Here is a 22675-nt window from a genome sequence, read left to right as displayed (position 1 = left end):
TCAACGTTTCTTGTTTTTATGCCTTTAAAATGCTTTTCAGAGCGCCAGAATCACTTTTCGACCAACAACGTGTTTTTGACTTTACATGGTTGATTTTGCTCAAAACTACTTCCAAATGGTGGAGTATGGCCCTATAACCCATTGCTGAGCTTAGTAACACGTTTGCATTGAAATTGACAGAGATATCAACATTTCTTGTTTTTATGCGTTTTTATGCCCGCAAAATGCTTTTCAGAGCGCCAGAATCACTTTTTCACAGACAATGTGTTTTTGACTTTACATGGTTGATTTTACTCAAAACTACTTCCAAATGGTGGAGTATGGCCCTATAATCCATTGCTGAGCTTAGTAACACGTTTGCATTGAAATTGACAGAGATATCAACGTTTCTTGTTTTTATGCCTTTAAAATGCTTTTCAGAGCGCCAGAATCACTTTTCGACCAACAACGTGTTTTTGACCTCACATTGTTGATTTCACTCAAAACGAATGTATTCCACTTCCAAATGGTTTAGTATGGCCCAATAACCCTTTAGTAAGCTTAGTAACACGTTTGAACTGAAATTGACAGAGATATCAACGTTTCTTGTTTTTATGCCCGCAAAATGCTTTTCAGAGCGCCAGAATCACTTTTTGACAGACAATGTGTTTTTGACTTTACATGTTTGATTTTGCTCAAAACTACTTCCAAATGGTGGAGTATGGCCCTATAACCCATTGCTGAGCTTAGTAACACGTTTGCATTGAAATTGACAGAGATATCAACGTTTCTTGTTTTTATGCCTTTAAAATGCTTTTCAGAGCGCCAGAATCACTTTTCGACCAACAACGTGTTTTTGACCTCACATTGTTGATTTCACTCAAAACGAATGTATTCCACTTCCAAATGGTTTAGTATGGCCCAATAACCCTTTAGTAAGCTTAGTAACACGTTTGAACTGAAATTGACAGAGATATCAACGTTTCTTGTTTTTATGCCCGCAAAATGCTTTTCAGAGCGCCAGAATCACTTTTTGACAGACAATGTGTTTTTGACTTTACATGGTTGATTTTACTCAAAACTACTTCCAAATGGTGGAGTATGGCCCTATAATCCATTGCTGAGCTTAGTAACACGTTTGCATTGAAATTGACAGAGATATCAACGTTTCTTGTTTTTATGCCTTTAAAATGCTTTTCAGAGCGCCAGAATCACTTTTCGACCAACAACGTGTTTTTGACCTCACATTGTTGATTTCACTCAAAACGAATGTATTCCACTTCCAAATGGTTTAGTATGGCCCAATAACCCTTTAGTAAGCTTAGTAACACGTTTGAACTGAAATTGACAGAGATATCAACGTTTCTTGTTTTTATGCCCGCAAAATGCTTTTCAGAGCGCCAGAATCACTTTTTGACAGACAATGTGTTTTTGACTTTACATGTTTGATTTTGCTCAAAACTACTTCCAAATGGTGGAGTATGGCCCTATAACCCATTGCTGAGCTTAGTAACACGTTTGCATTGAAATTGACAGAGATATCAACGTTTCTTGTTTTTATGCCCGCAAAATGCTTTTCAGAGCGCCAGAATCACTTTTCGACCAACAACGTGTTTTTGACTTTACATGGTTGATTTTGCTCAAAACTACTTCCAAATGGTGGAGTATGGCCCTATAACCCATTGCTGAGCTTAGTAACACGTTTGCATTGAAATTGACAGAGATATCAACGTTTCTTGTTTTTATGCCTTTAAAATGCTTTTCAGTGCGCCAGAATCACTTTTCGACCAACAACGTGTTTTTGACCTCACATTGTTGATTTCACTCAAAACGAATGTATTCCACTTCCAAATGGTTTAGTATGGCCCAATAACCCTTTAGTAAGCTTAGTAACACGTTTGAACTGAAATTGATAGAGATATCAACGTTTCTTGTTTTTATGCCCGCAAAATGCTTTTCAGAGCGCCAGAATCACTTTTTCACAGACAATGTGTTTTTGACTTTACATGGTTGATTTTACTCAAAACTACTTCCAAATGGTGGAGTATCGCCCTATAATCCATTGCTGAGCTTAGTAACACGTTTGCATTGAAATTGACAGAGATATCAACGTTTCTTGTTTTTATGCCTTTAAAATGCTTTTCAGAGCGCCAGAATCACTTTTCGACCAACAACGTGTTTTTGACCTCACATTGTTGATTTCACTCAAAACGAATGTATTCCACTTCCAAATGGTTTAGTATGGCCCTATAACCCATTGCTGAGCTTAGTAACACGTTTGAACTGAAATTGACAGAGATATCAACGTTTCTTGTTTTTATGCCCGCAAAATGCTTTTCAGAGCGCCAGAATCACTTTTTGACAGACAATGTGTATTTGACTTTACATGGTTGATTTTGCTCAAAACTACTTCCAAATGGTGGAGTATGGCCCTATAATCCATTGCTGAGCTTGGTAACACGTTTGCATTGAAATTGACAGAGATATACACATGTCTTGTTTTTATGCCTGCAAAATGCTTTTCAGAGCGCCAGAATCACTTTTCGACCAACAACGTGTTTTTGACTTTACATGGTTGATTTTGCTCAAAACTACTTCCAAATGGTGGAGTATGGCCCTATAACCCATTGCTGAGCTTAGTAACACGTTTGCATTGAAATTGACAGAGATATCAACGTTTCTTGTTTTTATGCCTTTAAAATGCTTTTCAGAGCGCCAGAATCACTTTTCGACCAACAACGTGTTTTTGACCTCACATTGTTGATTTCACTCAAAACGAATGTATTCCACTTCCAAATGGTTTAGTATGGCCCAATAACCCTTTAGTAAGCTTAGTAACACGTTTGAACTGAAATTGACAGAGATATCAACGTTTCTTGTTTTTATGCCCGCAAAATGCTTTTCAGAGCGCCAGAATCACTTTTTGACAGACAATGTGTTTTTGACTTTACATGTTTGATTTTGCTCAAAACTACTTCCAAATGGTGGAGTATGGCCCTATAACCCATTGCTGAGCTTAGTAACACGTTTGCATTGAAATTGACAGAGATATCAACGTTTCTTGTTTTTATGCCTGCAAAATGCTTTTCAGAGCGCCAGAATCACTTTTCGACCAACAACGTGTTTTTGACCTCACATTGTTGATTTCACTCAAAACGAATGTATTCCACTTCCAAATGGTTTAGTATGGCCCTATAACCCATTGCTGAGCTTAGTAACACGTTTGAACTGAAATTGACAGAGATATCAACGTTTCTTGTTTTTATGCCCGCAAAATGCTTTTCAGAGCGCCAGAATCACTTTTTGACAGACAATGTGTATTTGACTTTACATGGTTGATTTTGCTCAAAACTACTTCCAAATGGTGGAGTATGGCCCTATAATCCATTGCTGAGCTTGGTAACACGTTTGCATTGAAATTGACAGAGATATACACATGTCTTGTTTTTATGCCTGCAAAATGCTTTTCAGAGCGCCAGAATCACTTTTCGACCAACAACGTGTTTTTGACTTTACATGGTTGATTTTGCTCAAAACTACTTCCAAATGGTGGAGTATGGCCCTATAACCCATTGCTGAGCTTAGTAACACGTTTGCATTGAAATTGACAGAGATATCAACGTTTCTTGTTTTTATGCCTTTAAAATGCTTTTCAGAGCGCCAGAATCACTTTTCGACCAACAACGTGTTTTTGACCTCACATTGTTGATTTCACTCAAAACGAATGTATTCCACTTCCAAATGGTTTAGTATGGCCCAATAACCCTTTAGTAAGCTTAGTAACACGTTTGAACTGAAATTGACAGAGATATCAACGTTTCTTGTTTTTATGCCCGCAAAATGCTTTTCAGAGCGCCAGAATCACTTTTTCACAGACAATGTGTTTTTGACTTTACATGGTTGATTTTACTCAAAACTACTTCCAAATGGTGGAGTATGGCCCCCTAATCCATTGCTGAGCTTAGTAACACGTTTGCATTGAAATTGACAGAGATATCAACGTTTCTTGTTTTTATGCCCGCAAAATGCTTTTCAGAGCGCCAGAATCACTTTTCGACCAACAACGTGTTTTTGACTTTACATGGTTGATTTTGCTCAAAACTACTTCCAAATGGAGGAGTATGGCCCTATAACCCATTGCTGAGCTTAGTAACACGTTTGCATTGAAATTGACAGAGATATCAACGTTTCTTGTTTTTATGCCTTTAAAATGCTTTTCAGAGCGCCAGAATCACTTTTCGACCAACAACGTGTTTTTGACCTCACATTGTTGATTTCACTCAAAACGAATGTATTCCACTTCCAAATGGTTTAGTATGGCCCAATAACCCTTTAGTAAGCTTAGTAACACGTTTGAACTGAAATTGACAGAGATATCAACGTTTCTTGTTTTTATGCCCGCAAAATGCTTTTCAGAGCGCCAGAATCACTTTTTGACAGACAATGTGTTTTTGACTTTACATGGTTGATTTTACTCAAAACTACTTCCAAATGGTGGAGTATGGCCCTATAATCCATTGCTGAGCTTAGTAACACGTTTGCATTGAAATTGACAGAGATAGCAACGTTTCTTGTTTTTATGCCTTTAAAATGCTTTTCAGAGCGCCAGAATCACTTTTCGACCAACAACGTGTTTTTGACCTCACATTGTTGATTTCACTCAAAACGAATGTATTCCACTTCCAAATGGTTTAGTATGGCCCAATAACCCTTTAGTAAGCTTAGTAACACGTTTGAACTGAAATTGACAGAGATATCAACGTTTCTTGTTTTTATGCCCGCAAAATGCTTTTCAGAGCGCCAGAATCACTTTTTGACAGACAATGTGTTTTTGACTTTACATGTTTGATTTTGCTCAAAACTACTTCCAAATGGTGGAGTATGGCCCTATAACCCATTGCTGAGCTTAGTAACACGTTTGCATTGAAATTGACAGAGATATCAACGTTTCTTGTTTTTATGCCTGCAAAATGCTTTTCAGAGCGCCAGAATCACTTTTCGACCAACAACGTGTTTTTGACCTCACATTGTTGATTTCACTCAAAACGAATGTATTCCACTTCCAAATGGTTTAGTATGGCCCTATAACCCATTGCTGAGCTTAGTAACACGTTTGAACTGAAATTGACAGAGATATCAACGTTTCTTGTTTTTATGCCCGCAAAATGCTTTTCAGAGCGCCAGAATCACTTTTTGACAGACAATGTGTATTTGACTTTACATGGTTGATTTTGCTCAAAACTACTTCCAAATGGTGGATTATGGCCCTATAATCCATTGCTGAGCTTGGTAACACGTTTGCATTGAAATTGACAGAGATATACACATGTCTTGTTTTTATGCCTGCAAAATGCTTTTCAGAGCGCCAGAATCACTTTTCGACCAACAACGTGTTTTTGACTTTACATGGTTGATTTTGCTCAAAACTACTTCCAAATGGTGGAGTATGGCCCTATAACCCATTGCTGAGCTTAGTAACACGTTTGCATTGAAATTGACAGAGATATCAACGTTTCTTGTTTTTATGCCTTTAAAATGCTTTTCAGAGCGCCAGAATCACTTTTCGACCAACAACGTGTTTTTGACCTCACATTGTTGATTTCACTCAAAACGAATGTATTCCACTTCCAAATGGTTTAGTATGGCCCAATAACCCTTTAGTAAGCTTAGTAACACGTTTGAACTGAAATTGACAGAGATATCAACGTTTCTTGTTTTTATGCCCGCAAAATGCTTTTCAGAGCGCCAGAATCACTTTTTGACAGACAATGTGTTTTTGACTTTACATGTTTGATTTTGCTCAAAACTACTTCCAAATGGTGGAGTATGGCCCTATAACCCATTGCTGAGCTTAGTAACACGTTTGCATTGAAATTGACAGAGATATCAACGTTTCTTGTTTTTATGCCTGCAAAATGCTTTTCAGAGCGCCAGAATCACTTTTCGACCAACAACGTGTTTTTGACCTCACATTGTTGATTTCACTCAAAACGAATGTATTCCACTTCCAAATGGTTTAGTATGGCCCTATAACCCATTGCTGAGCTTAGTAACACGTTTGAACTGAAATTGACAGAGATATCAACGTTTCTTGTTTTTATGCCCGCAAAATGCTTTTCAGAGCGCCAGAATCACTTTTTGACAGACAATGTGTATTTGACTTTACATGGTTGATTTTGCTCAAAACTACTTCCAAATGGTGGAGTATGGCCCTATAATCCATTGCTGAGCTTGGTAACACGTTTGCATTGAAATTGACAGAGATATACACATGTCTTGTTTTTATGCCTGCAAAATGCTTTTCAGAGCGCCAGAATCACTTTTCGACCAACAACGTGTTTTTGACTTTACATGGTTGATTTTGCTCAAAACTACTTCCAAATGGTGGAGTATGGCCTTATAACCCATTGCTGAGCTTAGTAACACGTTTGCATTGAAATTGACAGAGATATCAACGTTTCTTGTTTTTATGCCTTTAAAATGCTTTTCAGAGCGCCAGAATCACTTTTCAACCAACAACGTGTTTTTGACCTCACATTGTTGATTTCACTCAAAACGAATGTATTCCACTTCCAAATGGTTTAGTATGGCCCAATAACCCTTTAGTAAGCTTAGTAACACGTTTGAACTGAAATTGACAGAGATATCAACGTTTCTTGTTTTTATGCCCGCAAAATGCTTTTCAGAGTGCCAGAATCACTTTTTCACAGACAATGTGTTTTTGACTTTACATGGTTGATTTTACTCAAAACTACTTCCAAATGGTGGAGTATGGCCCCCTAATCCATTGCTGAGCTTAGTAACACGTTTGCATTGAAATTGACAGAGATATCAACGTTTCTTGTTTTTATGCCCGCAAAATGCTTTTCAGAGCGCCAGAATCACTTTTTGACAGACAATGTGTTTTTGACTTTACATGGTTGATTTTGCTCAAAACCACTTCCAAATGGTGGAGTATGGCCCTATAATCCATTGCTGAGCTTAGTAACACGTTTGCATTGAAATTGACAGAGATATCAACGTTTCTTGTTTTTATGCCTTTAAAATGCTTTTCAGAGCGCCAGAATCACTTTTCGACCAACAACGTGTTTTTGACCTCACATTGTTGATTTCACTCAAAACGAATGTATTCCACTTCCAAATGGTTTAGTATGGCCCAATAACCCTTTAGTAAGCTTAGTAACACGTTTGAACTGAAATTGACAGAGATATCAACGTTTCTTGTTTTTATGCCCGCAAAATGCTTTTCAGAGCGCCAGAATCACTTTTTGACAGACAATGTGTTTTTGACTTTACATGTTTGATTTTGCTCAAAACTACTTCCAAATGGTGGAGTATGGCCCTATAACCCATTGCTGAGCTTAGTAACACGTTTGCATTGAAATTGACAGAGATATCAACGTTTCTTGTTTTTATGCCTGCAAAATGCTTTTCAGAGCGCCAGAATCACTTTTCGACCAACAACGTGTTTTTGACCTCACATTGTTGATTTCACTCAAAACGAATGTATTCCACTTCCAAATGGTTTAGTATGGCCCTATAACCCATTGCTGAGCTTAGTAACACGTTTGAACTGAAATTGACAGAGATATCAACGTTTCTTGTTTTTATGCCCGCAAAATGCTTTTCAGAGCGCCAGAATCACTTTTTGACAGACAATGTGTATTTGACTTTACATGGTTGATTTTGCTCAAAACTACTTCCAAATGGTGGAGTATGGCCCTATAATCCATTGCTGAGCTTGGTAACACGTTTGCATTGAAATTGACAGAGATATACACATGTCTTGTTTTTATGCCTGCAAAATGCTTTTCAGAGCGCCAGAATCACTTTTCGACCAACAACGTGTTTTTGACTTTACATGGTTGATTTTGCTCAAAACTACTTCCAAATGGTGGAGTATGGCCCTATAACCCATTGCTGAGCTTAGTAACACGTTTGCATTGAAATTGACAGAGATATCAACGTTTCTTGTTTTTATGCCTTTAAAATGCTTTTCAGAGCGCCAGAATCACTTTTCGACCAACAACGTGTTTTTGACCTCACATTGTTGATTTCACTCAAAACGAATGTATTCCACTTCCAAATGGTTTAGTATGGCCCAATAACCCTTTAGTAAGCTTAGTAACACGTTTGAACTGAAATTGACAGAGATATCAACGTTTCTTGTTTTTATGCCCGCAAAATGCTTTTCAGAGCGCCAGAATCACTTTTTCACAGACAATGTGTTTTTGACTTTACATGGTTCATTTTACTCAAAACTACTTCCAAATGGTGGAGTATGGCCCCCTAATCCATTGCTGAGCTTAGTAACACGTTTGCATTGAAATTGACAGAGATATCAACGTTTCTTGTTTTTATGCCCGCAAAATGCTTTTCAGAGCGCCAGAATCACTTTTTGACAGACAATGTGTTTTTGACTTTACATGGTTGATTTTGCTCAAAACCACTTCCAAATGGTGGAGTATGGCCCTATAATCCATTGCTGAGCTTGGTAACACGTTTGCATTGAAATTGACAGAGATATCAACATGTCTTGTTTTTATGCCTGCAAAATGCTTTTCAGAGCGCCAGAATCACTTTTCGACCAACAACGTGTTTTTGACTTTACATGGTTGATTTTGCTCAAAACTACTTCCAAATGGTGGAGTATGGCCCTATAACCCATTGCTGAGCTTAGTAACACGTTTGCATTGAAATTGACAGAGATATCAACGTTTCTTGTTTTTATGCCTTTAAAATGCTTTTCAGAGCGCCAGAATCACTTTTCGACCAACAACGTGTTTTTGACCTCACATTGTTGATTTCACTCAAAACGAATGTATTCCACTTCCAAATGGTTTAGTATGGCCCAATAACCCTTTAGTAAGCTTAGTAACACGTTTGAACTGAAATTGACAGAGATATCAACGTTTCTTGTTTTTATGCCCGCAAAATGCTTTTCAGAGCGCCAGAATCACTTTTTGACAGACAATGTGTTTTTGACTTTACATGGTTGATTTTACTCAAAACTACTTCCAAATGGTGGAGTATGGCCCTATAATCCATTGCTGAGCTTAGTAACACGTTTGCATTGAAATTGACAGAGATATCAACGTTTCTTGTTTTTATGCCTTTAAAATGCTTTTCAGAGCGCCAGAATCACTTTTCGACCAACAACGTGTTTTTGACCTCACATTGTTGATTTCACTCAAAACGAATGTATTCCACTTCCAAATGGTTTAGTATGGCCCAATAACCCTTTAGTAAGCTTAGTAACACGTTTGAACTGAAATTGACAGAGATATCAACGTTTCTTGTTTTTATGCCCGCAAAATGCTTTTCAGAGCGCCAGAATCACTTTTTGACAGACAATGTGTTTTTGACTTTACATGTTTGATTTTGCTCAAAACTACTTCCAAATGGTGGAGTATGGCCCTATAACCCATTGCTGAGCTTAGTAACACGTTTGCATTGAAATTGACAGAGATATCAACGTTTCTTGTTTTTATGCCTGCAAAATGCTTTTCAGAGCGCCAGAATCACTTTTCGACCAACAACGTGTTTTTGACCTCACATTGTTGATTTCACTCAAAACGAATGTATTCCACTTCCAAATGGTTTAGTATGGCCCTATAACCCATTGCTGAGCTTAGTAACACGTTTGAACTGAAATTGACAGAGATATCAACGTTTCTTGTTTTTATGCCCGCAAAATGCTTTTCAGAGCGCCAGAATCACTTTTTGACAGACAATGTGTATTTGACTTTACATGGTTGATTTTGCTCAAAACTACTTCCAAATGGTGGAGTATGGCCCTATAATCCATTGCTGAGCTTGGTAACACGTTTGCATTGAAATTGACAGAGATATACACATGTCTTGTTTTTATGCCTGCAAAATGCTTTTCAGAGCGCCAGAATCACTTTTCGACCAACAACGTGTTTTTGACTTTACATGGTTGATTTTGCTCAAAACTACTTCCAAATGGTGGAGTATGGCCCTATAACCCATTGCTGAGCTTAGTAACACGTTTGCATTGAAATTGACAGAGATATCAACGTTTCTTGTTTTTATGCCTTTAAAATGCTTTTCAGAGCGCCAGAATCACTTTTCGACCAACAACGTGTTTTTGACCTCACATTGTTGATTTCACTCAAAACGAATGTATTCCACTTCCAAATGGTTTAGTATGGCCCAATAACCCTTTAGTAAGCTTAGTAACACGTTTGAACTGAAATTGACAGAGATATCAACGTTTCTTGTTTTTATGCCCGCAAAATGCTTTTCAGAGCGCCAGAATCACTTTTTGACAGACAATGTGTTTTTGACTTTACATGTTTGATTTTGCTCAAAACTACTTCCAAATGGTGGAGTATGGCCCTATAACCCATTGCTGAGCTTAGTAACACGTTTGCATTGAAATTGACAGAGATATCAACGTTTCTTGTTTTTATGCCTGCAAAATGCTTTTCAGAGCGCCAGAATCACTTTTCGACCAACAACGTGTTTTTGACCTCACATTGTTGATTTCACTCAAAACGAATGTATTCCACTTCCAAATGGTTTAGTATGGCCCTATAACCCATTGCTGAGCTTAGTAACACGTTTGAACTGAAATTGACAGAGATATCAACGTTTCTTGTTTTTATGCCCGCAAAATGCTTTTCAGAGCGCCAGAATCACTTTTTGACAGACAATGTGTATTTGACTTTACATGGTTGATTTTGCTCAAAACTACTTCCAAATGGTGGAGTATGGCCCTATAATCCATTGCTGAGCTTGGTAACACGTTTGCATTGAAATTGACAGAGATATACACATGTCTTGTTTTTATGCCTGCAAAATGCTTTTCAGAGCGCCAGAATCACTTTTCGACCAACAACGTGTTTTTGACTTTACATGGTTGATTTTGCTCAAAACTACTTCCAAATGGTGGAGTATGGCCTTATAACCCATTGCTGAGCTTAGTAACACGTTTGCATTGAAATTGACAGAGATATCAACGTTTCTTGTTTTTATGCCTTTAAAATGCTTTTCAGAGCGCCAGAATCACTTTTCGACCAACAACGTGTTTTTGACCTCACATTGTTGATTTCACTCAAAACGAATGTATTCCACTTCCAAATGGTTTAGTATGGCCCAATAACCCTTTAGTAAGCTTAGTAACACGTTTGAACTGAAATTGACAGAGATATCAACGTTTCTTGTTTTTATGCCCGCAAAATGCTTTTCAGAGCGCCAGAATCACTTTTTCACAGACAATGTGTTTTTGACTTTACATGGTTGATTTTACTCAAAACTACTTCCAAATGGTGGAGTATGGCCCCCTAATCCATTGCTGAGCTTAGTAACACGTTTGCATTGAAATTGACAGAGATATCAACGTTTCTTGTTTTTATGCCCGCAAAATGCTTTTCAGAGCGCCAGAATCACTTTTTGACAGACAATGTGTTTTTGACTTTACATGGTTGATTTTGCTCAAAACCACTTCCAAATGGTGGAGTATGGCCCTATAATCCATTGCTGAGCTTGGTAACACGTTTGCATTGAAATTGACAGAGATATCAACATGTCTTGTTTTTATGCCTGCAAAATGCTTTTCAGAGCGCCAGAATCACTTTTCGACCAACAACGTGTTTTTGACTTTACATGGTTGATTTTGCTCAAAACTACTTCCAAATGGTGGAGTATGGCCCTATAACCCATTGCTGAGCTTAGTAACACGTTTGCATTGAAATTGACAGAGATATCAACGTTTCTTGTTTTTATGCCTTTAAAATGCTTTTCAGAGCGCCAGAATCACTTTTCGACCAACAACGTGTTTTTGACCTCACATTGTTGATTTCACTCAAAACGAATGTATTCCACTTCCAAATGGTTTAGTATGGCCCAATAACCCTTTAGTAAGCTTAGTAACACGTTTGAACTGAAATTGACAGAGATATCAACGTTTCTTGTTTTTATGCCCGCAAAATGCTTTTCAGAGCGCCAGAATCACTTTTCGACCAACAACGTGTTTTTGACTTTACATGGTTGATTTTGCTCAAAACTACTTCCAAATGGTGGAGTATGGCCCTATAACCCATTGCTGAGCTTAGTAACACGTTTGCATTGAAATTGACAGAGATATCAACGTTTCTTGTTTTTATGCCTTTAAAATGCTTTTCAGAGCGCCAGAATCACTTTTCGACCAACAACGTGTTTTTGACCTCACATTGTTGATTTCACTCAAAACGAATGTATTCCACTTCCAAATGGTTTAGTATGGCCCAATAACCCTTTAGTAAGCTTAGTAACACGTTTGAACTGAAATTGACAGAGATATCAACGTTTCTTGTTTTTATGCCCGCAAAATGCTTTTCAGAGCGCCAGAATCACTTTTTCACAGACAATGTGTTTTTGACTTTACATGGTTGATTTTACTCAAAACTACTTCCAAATGGTGGAGTATGGCCCTATAATCCATTGCTGAGCTTAGTAACACGTTTGCATTGAAATTGACAGAGATATCAACGTTTCTTGTTTTTATGCCTTTAAAATGCTTTTCAGAGCGCCAGAATCACTTTTCGACCAACAACGTGTTTTTGACCTCACATTGTTGATTTCACTCAAAACGAATGTATTCCACTTCCAAATGGTTTAGTATGGCCCAATAACCCTTTAGTAAGCTTAGTAACACGTTTGAACTGAAATTGACAGAGATATCAACGTTTCTTGTTTTTATGCCCGCAAAATGCTTTTCAGAGCGCCAGAATCACTTTTTGACAGACAATGTGTTTTTGACTTTACATGTTTGATTTTGCTCAAAACTACTTCCAAATGGTGGAGTATGGCCCTATAACCCATTGCTGAGCTTAGTAACACGTTTGCATTGAAATTGACAGAGATATCAACGTTTCTTGTTTTTATGCCTGCAAAATGCTTTTCAGAGCGCCAGAATCACTTTTCGACCAACAACGTGTTTTTGACCTCACATTGTTGATTTCACTCAAAACGAATGTATTCCACTTCCAAATGGTTTAGTATGGCCCTATAACCCATTGCTGAGCTTAGTAACACGTTTGAACTGAAATTGACAGAGATATCAACGTTTCTTGTTTTTATGCCCGCAAAATGCTTTTCAGAGCGCCAGAATCACTTTTTGACAGACAATGCGTATTTGACTTTACATGGTTGATTTTGCTCAAAACTACTTCCAAATGGTGGAGTATGGCCCTATAATCCATTGCTGAGCTTGGTAACACGTTTGCATTGAAATTGACAGAGATATACACATGTCTTGTTTTTATGCCTGCAAAATGCTTTTCAGAGCGCCAGAATCACTTTTCGACCAACAACGTGTTTTTGACTTTACATGGTTGATTTTGCTCAAAACTACTTCCAAATGGTGGAGTATGGCCCTATAACCCATTGCTGAGCTTAGTAACACGTTTGCATTGAAATTGACAGAGATATCAACGTTTCTTGTTTTTATGCCTTTAAAATGCTTTTCAGAGCGCCAGAATCACTTTTCGACCAACAACGTGTTTTTGACCTCACATTGTTGATTTCACTCAAAACGAATGTATTCCACTTCCAAATGGTTTAGTATGGCCCAATAACCCTTTAGTAAGCTTAGTAACACGTTTGAACTGAAATTGACAGAGATATCAACGTTTCTTGTTTTTATGCCCGCAAAATGCTTTTCAGAGCGCCAGAATCACTTTTTGACAGACAATGTGTTTTTGACTTTACATGTTTGATTTTGCTCAAAACTACTTCCAAATGGTGGAGTATGGCCCTATAACCCATTGCTGAGCTTAGTAACACGTTTGCATTGAAATTGACAGAGATATCAACGTTTCTTGTTTTTATGCCTGCAAAATGCTTTTCAGAGCGCCAGAATCACTTTTCGACCAACAACGTGTTTTTGACCTCACATTGTTGATTTCACTCAAAACGAATGTATTCCACTTCCAAATGGTTTAGTATGGCCCTATAACCCATTGCTGAGCTTAGTAACACGTTTGAACTGAAATTGACAGAGATATCAACGTTTCTTGTTTTTATGCCCGCAAAATGCTTTTCAGAGCGCCAGAATCACTTTTTGACAGACAATGTGTATTTGACTTTACATGGTTGATTTTGCTCAAAACTACTTCCAAATGGTGGAGTATGGCCCTATAATCCATTGCTGAGCTTGGTAACACGTTTGCATTGAAATTGACAGAGATATACACATGTCTTGTTTTTATGCCTGCAAAATGCTTTTCAGAGCGCCAGAATCACTTTTCGACCAACAACGTGTTTTTGACTTTACATGGTTGATTTTGCTCAAAACTACTTCCAAATGGTGGAGTATGGCCCTATAACCCATTGCTGAGCTTAGTAACACGTTTGCATTGAAATTGACAGAGATATCAACGTTTCTTGTTTTTATGCCTTTAAAATGCTTTTCAGAGCGCCAGAATCACTTTTCGACCAACAACGTGTTTTTGACCTCACATTGTTGATTTCACTCAAAACGAATGTATTCCACTTCCAAATGGTTTAGTATGGCCCAATAACCCTTTAGTAAGCTTAGTAACACGTTTGAACTGAAATTGACAGAGATATCAACGTTTCTTGTTTTTATGCCCGCAAAATGCTTTTCAGAGCGCCAGAATCACTTTTTCACAGACAATGTGTTTTTGACTTTACATGGTTGATTTTACTCAAAACTACTTCCAAATGGTGGAGTATGGCCCCCTAATCCATTGCTGAGCTTAGTAACACGTTTGCATTGAAATTGACAGAGATATCAACGTTTCTTGTTTTTATGCCCGCAAAATGCTTTTCAGAGCGCCAGAATCACTTTTTGACAGACAATGTGTTTTTGACTTTACATGGTTGATTTTGCTCAAAACCACTTCCAAATGGTGGAGTATGGCCCTATAATCCATTGCTGAGCTTGGTAACACGTTTGCATTGAAATTGACAGAGATATACACATGTCTTGTTTTTATGCCTGCAAAATGCTTTTCAGAGCGCCAGAATCACTTTTCGACCAACAACGTGTTTTTGACTTTACATGGTTGATTTTGCTCAAAACTACTTCCAAATGGTGGAGTATGGCCCTATAACCCATTGCTGAGCTTAGTAACACGTTTGCATTGAAATTGACAGAGATATCAACGTTTCTTGTTTTTATGCCTTTAAAATGCTTTTCAGAGCGCCAGAATCACTTTTCGACCAACAACGTGTTTTTGACCTCACATTGTTGATTTCACTCAAAACGAATGTATTCCACTTCCAAATGGTTTAGTATGGCCCAATAACCCTTTAGTAAGCTTAGTAACACGTTTGAACTGAAATTGACAGAGATATCAACGTTTCTTGTTTTTATGCCCGCAAAATGCTTTTCAGAGCGCCAGAATCACTTTTTGACAGACAATGTGTTTTTGACTTTACATGTTTGATTTTGCTCAAAACTACTTCCAAATGGTGGAGTATGGCCCTATAACCCATTGCTGAGCTTAGTAACACGTTTGCATTGAAATTGACAGAGATATCAACGTTTCTTGTTTTTATGCCTGCAAAATGCTTTTCAGAGCGCCAGAATCACTTTTCGACCAACAACGTGTTTTTGACCTCACATTGTTGATTTCACTCAAAACGAATGTATTCCACTTCCAAATGGTTTAGTATGGCCCTATAACCCATTGCTGAGCTTAGTAACACGTTTGAACTGAAATTGACAGAGATATCAACGTTTCTTGTTTTTATGCCCGCAAAATGCTTTTCAGAGCGCCAGAATCACTTTTTGACAGACAATGTGTATTTGACTTTACATGGTTGATTTTGCTCAAAACTACTTCCAAATGGTGGAGTATGGCCCTATAATCCATTGCTGAGCTTGGTAACACGTTTGCATTGAAATTGACAGAGATATACACATGTCTTGTTTTTATGCCTGCAAAATGCTTTTCAGAGCGCCAGAATCACTTTTCGACCAACAACGTGTTTTTGACTTTACATGGTTGATTTTGCTCAAAACTACTTCCAAATGGTGGAGTATGGCCCTATAACCCATTGCTGAGCTTAGTAACACGTTTGCATTGAAATTGACAGAGATATCAACGTTTCTTGTTTTTATGCCTTTAAAATGCTTTTCAGAGCGCCAGAATCACTTTTCGACCAACAACGTGTTTTTGACCTCACATTGTTGATTTCACTCAAAACGAATGTATTCCACTTCCAAATGGTTTAGTATGGCCCAATAACCCTTTAGTAAGCTTAGTAACACGTTTGAACTGAAATTGACAGAGATATCAACGTTTCTTGTTTTTATGCCCGCAAAATGCTTTTCAGAGCGCCAGAATCACTTTTTCACAGACAATGTGTTTTTGACTTTACATGGTTGATTTTACTCAAAACTACTTCCAAATGGTGGAGTATGGCCCCCTAATCCATTGCTGAGCTTAGTAACACGTTTGCATTGAAATTGACAGAGATATCAACGTTTCTTGTTTTTATGCCCGCAAAATGCTTTTCAGAGCGCCAGAATCACTTTTTGACAGACAATGTGTTTTTGACTTTACATGGTTGATTTTGCTCAAAACCACTTCCAAATGGTGGAGTATGGCCCTATAATCCATTGCTGAGCTTGGTAACACGTTTGCATTGAAATTGACAGAGATATCAACATGTCTTGTTTTTATGCCTGCAAAATGCTTTTCAGAGCGCCAGAATCACTTTTCGACCAACAACGTGTTTTTGACTTTACATGGTTGATTTTGCTCAAAACTACTTCCAAATGGTGGAGTATGGCCCTATAACCCATTGCTGAGCTTAGTAACACGTTTGCATTGAAATTGACAGAGATATCAACGTTTCTTGTTTTTATGCCTTTAAAATGCTTTTCAGAGCGCCAGAATCACTTTTCGACCAACAACGTGTTTTTGACCTCACATTGTTGATTTCACTCAAAACGAATGTATTCCACTTCCAAATGGTTTAGTATGGCCCAATAACCCTTTAGTAAGCTTAGTAACACGTTTGAACTGAAATTGACAGAGATATCAACGTTTCTTGTTTTTATGCCCGCAAAATGCTTTTCAGAGCGCCAGAATCACTTTTTGACAGACAATGTGTTTTTGACTTTACATGGTTGATTTTACTCAAAACTACTTCCAAATGGTGGAGTATGGCCCTATAATCCATTGCTGAGCTTAGTAACACGTTTGCATTGAAATTGACAGAGATATCAACGTTTCTTGTTTTTATGCCTTTAAAATGCTTTTCAGAGCGCCAGAATCACTTTTCGACCAACAACGTGTTTTTGACCTCACATTGTTGATTTCACTCAAAACGAATGTATTCCACTTCCAAATGGTTTAGTATGGCCCAATAACCCTTTAGTAAGCTTAGTAACACGTTTGAACTGAAATTGACAGAGATATCAACGTTTCTTGTTTTTATGCCCGCAAAATGCTTTTCAGAGCGCCAGAATCACTTTTTGACAGACAATGTGTTTTTGACTTTACATGTTTGATTTTGCTCAAAACTACTTCCAAATGGTGGAGTATGGCCCTATAACCCATTGCTGAGCTTAGTAACACGTTTGCATTGAAATTGACAGAGATATCAACGTTTCTTGTTTTTATGCCTGCAAAATGCTTTTCAGAGCGCCAGAATCACTTTTCGACCAACAACGTGTTTTTGACCTCACATTGTTGATTTCACTCAAAACGAATGTATTCCACTTCCAAATGGTTTAGTATGGCCCTATAACCCATTGCTGAGCTTAGTAACACGTTTGAACTGAAATTGACAGAGATATCAACGTTTCTTGTTTTTATGCCCGCAAAATGCTTTTCAGAGCGCCAGAATCACTTTTTGACAGACAATGGGTATTTGACTTTACATGGTTGATTTTGCTCAAAACTACTTCCAAATGGTGGAGTATGGCCCTATAATCCATTGCTGAGCTTGGTAACACGTTTGCATTGAAATTGACAGAGATATACACATGTCTTGTTTTTATGCCTGCAAAATGCTTTTCAGAGCGCCAGAATCACTTTTCGACCAACAACGTGTTTTTGACTTTACATGGTTGATTTTGCTCAAAACTACTTCCAAATGGTGGAGTATGGCCCTATAACCCATTGCTGAGCTTAGTAACACGTTTGCATTGAAATTGACAGAGATATCAACGTTTCTTGTTTTTATGCCTTTAAAATGCTTTTCAGAGCGCCAGAATCACTTTTCGACCAACAACGTGTTTTTGACCTCACATTGTTGATTTCACTCAAAACGAATGTATTCCACTTCCAAATGGTTTAGTATGGCCCAATAACCCTTTAGTAAGCTTAGTAACACGTTTGAACTGAAATTGACAGAGATATCAACGTTTCTTGTTTTTATGCCCGCAAAATGCTTTTCAGAGCGCCAGAATCACTTTTTGACAGACAATGTGTTTTTGACTTTACATGTTTGATTTTGCTCAAAACTACTTCCAAATGGTGGAGTATGGCCCTATAACCCATTGCTGAGCTTAGTAACACGTTTGCATTGAAATTGACAGAGATATCAACGTTTCTTGTTTTTATGCCTTTAAAATGCTTTTCAGAGCGCCAGAATCACTTTTCGACCAACAACGTGTTTTTGACCTCACATTGTTGATTTCACTCAAAACGAATGTATTCCACTTCCAAATGGTTTAGTATGGCCCAATAACCCTTTAGTAAGCTTAGTAACACGTTTGAACTGAAATTGACAGAGATATCAACGTTTCTTGTTTTTATGCCCGCAAAATGCTTTTCAGAGCGCCAGAATCACTTTTTGACAGACAATGTGTTTTTGACTTTACATGTTTGATTTTGCTCAAAACTACTTCCAAATGGTGGAGTATGGCCCTATAACCCATTGCTGAGCTTAGTAACACGTTTGCATTGAAATTGACAGAGATATCAACGTTTCTTGTTTTTATGCCTGCAAAATGCTTTTCAGAGCGCCAGAATCACTTTTCGACCAACAACGTGTTTTTGACCTCACATTGTTGATTTCACTCAAAACGAATGTATTCCACTTCCAAATGGTTTAGTATGGCCCTATAACCCATTGCTGAGCTTAGTAACACGTTTGAACTGAAATTGACAGAGATATCAACGTTTCTTGTTTTTATGCCCGCAAAATGCTTTTCAGAGCGCCAGAATCACTTTTTGACAGACAATGTGTATTTGACTTTACATGGTTGATTTTGCTCAAAACTACTTCCAAATGGTGGAGTATGGCCCTATAATCCATTGCTGAGCTTGGTAACACGTTTGCATTGAAATTGACAGAGATATACACATGTCTTGTTTTTATGCCTGCAAAATGCTTTTCAGAGCGCCAGAATCACTTTTCGACCAACAACGTGTTTTTGACTTTACATGGTTGATTTTGCTCAAAACTACTTCCAAATGGTGGAGTATGGCCCTATAACCCATTGCTGAGCTTAGTAACACGTTTGCATTGAAATTGACAGAGATATCAACGTTTCTTGTTTTTATGCCTTTAAAATGCTTTTCAGAGCGCCAGAATCACTTTTCGACCAACAACGTGTTTTTGACCTCACATTGTTGATTTCACTCAAAACGAATGTATTCCACTTCCAAATGGTTTAGTATGGCCCAATAACCCTTTAGTAAGCTTAGTAACACGTTTGAACTGAAATTGACAGAGATATCAACGTTTCTTGTTTTTATGCCCGCAAAATGCTTTTCAGAGCGCCAGAATCACTTTTTGACAGACAATGTGTTTTTGACTTTACATGTTTGATTTTGCTCAAAACTACTTCCAAATGGTGGAGTATGGCCCTATAACCCATTGCTGAGCTTAGTAACACGTTTGCATTGAAATTGACAGAGATATCAACGTTTCTTGTTTTTATGCCTGCAAAATGCTTTTCAGAGCGCCAGAATCACTTTTCGACCAACAACGTGTTTTTGACCTCACATTGTTGATTTCACTCAAAACGAATGTATTCCACTTCCAAATGGTTTAGTATGGCCCTATAACCCATTGCTGAGCTTAGTAACACGTTTGAACTGAAATTGACAGAGATATCAACGTTTCTTGTTTTTATGCCCGCAAAATGCTTTTCAGAGCGCCAGAATCACTTTTTGACAGACAATGTGTATTTGACTTTACATGGTTGATTTTGCTCAAAACTACTTCCAAATGGTGGAGTATGGCCCTATAATCCATTGCTGAGCTTGGTAACACGTTTGCATTGAAATTGACAGAGATATACACATGTCTTGTTTTTATGCCTGCAAAATGCTTTTCAGAGCGCCAGAATCACTTTTCGACCAACAACGTGTTTTTGACCTCACATTGTTGATTTCACTCAAAACGAATGTATTCCACTTCCAAATGGTTTAGTATGGCCCAATAACCCTTTAGTAAGCTTAGTAACACGTTTGAACTGAAATTGACAGAGATATCAACGTTTCTTGTTTTTATGCCCGCAAAATGCTTTTCAGAGCGCCAGAATCACTTTTTCACAGACAATGTGTTTTTGACTTTACATGGTTGATTTTACTCAAAACTACTTCCAAATGGTGGAGTATGGCCCCCTAATCCATTGCTGAGCTTAGTAACACGTTTGCATTGAAATTGACAGAGATATCAACGTTTCTTGTTTTTATGCCCGCAAAATGCTTTTCAGAGCGCCAGAATCACTTTTTGACAGACAATGTGTTTTTGACTTTACATGGTTGATTTTGCTCAAAACCACTTCCAAATGGTGGAGTATGGCCCTATAATCCATTGCTGAGCTTGGTAACACGTTTGCATTGAAATTGACAGAGATATCAACATGTCTTGTTTTTATGCCTGCAAAATGCTTTTCAGAGCGCCAGAATCACTTTTCGACCAACAACGTGTTTTTGACTTTACATGGTTGATTTTGCTCAAAACTACTTCCAAATGGTGGAGTATGGCCCTATAACCCATTGCTGAGCTTAGTAACACGTTTGCATTGAAATTGACAGAGATATCAACGTTTCTTGTTTTTATGCCTTTAAAATGCTTTTCAGAGCGCCAGAATCACTTTTCGACCAACAACGTGTTTTTGACCTCACATTGTTGATTTCACTCAAAACGAATGTATTCCACTTCCAAATGGTTTAGTATGGCCCAATAACCCTTTAGTAAGCTTAGTAACACGTTTGAACTGAAATTGACAGAGATATCAACGTTTCTTGTTTTTATGCCCGCAAAATGCTTTTCAGAGCGCCAGAATCACTTTTTCACAGACAATGTGTTTTTGACTTTACATGGTTGATTTTACTCAAAACTACTTCCAAATGGTGGAGTATGGCCCCCTAATCCATTGCTGAGCTTAGTAACACGTTTGCATTTAAATTGACAGAGATATCAACGTTTCTTGTTTTTATGCCCGCAAAATGCTTTTCAGAGCGCCAGAATCACTTTTTGACAGACAATGTGTTTTTGACTTTACATGGTTGATTTTGCTCAAAACCACTTCCAAATGGTGGAGTATGGCCCTATAATCCATTGCTGAGCTTGGTAACACGTTTGCATTGAAATTGACAGAGATATCAACATGTCTTGTTTTTATGCCTGCAAAATGCTTTTCAGAGCGCCAGAATCACTTTTCGACCAACAACGTGTTTTTGACTTTACATGGTTGATTTTGCTCAAAACTACTTCCAAATGGTGGAGTATGGCCCTATAACCCATTGCTGAGCTTAGTAACACGTTTGCATTGAAATTGACAGAGATATCAACGTTTCTTGTTTTTATGCCTTTAAAATGCTTTTCAGAGCGCCAGAATCACTTTTCGACCAACAACGTGTTTTTGACCTCACATTGTTGATTTCACTCAAAACGAATGTATTCCACTTCCAAATGGTTTAGTATGGCCCAATAACCCTTTAGTAAGCTTAGTAACACGTTTGAACTGAAATTGACAGAGATATCAACGTTTCTTGTTTTTATGCCCGCAAAATGCTTTTCAGAGCGCCAGAATCACTTTTTGACAGACAATGTGTTTTTGACTTTACATGGTTGATTTTGCTCAAAACTACTTCCAAATGGTGGAGTATGGCCCTATAACCCATTGCTGAGCTTAGTAACACGTTTGCATTGAAATTGACAGAGATATCAACGTTTCTTGTTTTTATGCCTTTAAAATGCTTTTCAGAGCGCCAGAATCACTTTTCGACCAACAACGTGTTTTTGACCTCACATTGTTGATTTCACTCAAAACGAATGTATTCCACTTCCAAATGGTTTAGTATGGCCCAATAACCCTTTAGTAAGCTTAGTAACACGTTTGAACTGAAATTGACAGAGATATCAACGTTTCTTGTTTTTATGCCTGCAAAATGCTTTTCAGAGCGCCAGAATCAATTTTTGACAGACAATGTGTTTTTGACTTTACATGGTTGATTTTACTCAAAACTACTTCCAAATGGTGGAGTATGGCCCTATAATCCATTGCTGAGCTTAGTAACACGTTTGCATTGAAATTGACAGAGATATCAACGTTTCTTGTTTTTATGCCTTTAAAATGCTTTTCAGAGCGCCAGAATCACTTTTCGACCAACAACGTGTTTTTGACCTCACATTGTTGATTTCACTCAAAACGAATGTATTCCACTTCCAAATGGTTTAGTATGGCCCAATAACCCTTTAGTAAGCTTAGTAACACGTTTGAACTGAAATTGACAGAGATATCAAC

The sequence above is a fragment of the Gadus macrocephalus genome, chromosome 11 (assembly GCF_031168955.1).
Source record: "Gadus macrocephalus chromosome 11, ASM3116895v1".
Classification (NCBI taxonomy): domain Eukaryota; kingdom Metazoa; phylum Chordata; class Actinopteri; order Gadiformes; family Gadidae; genus Gadus; species Gadus macrocephalus.
This window is presented reverse-complemented; position numbering follows the sequence as displayed.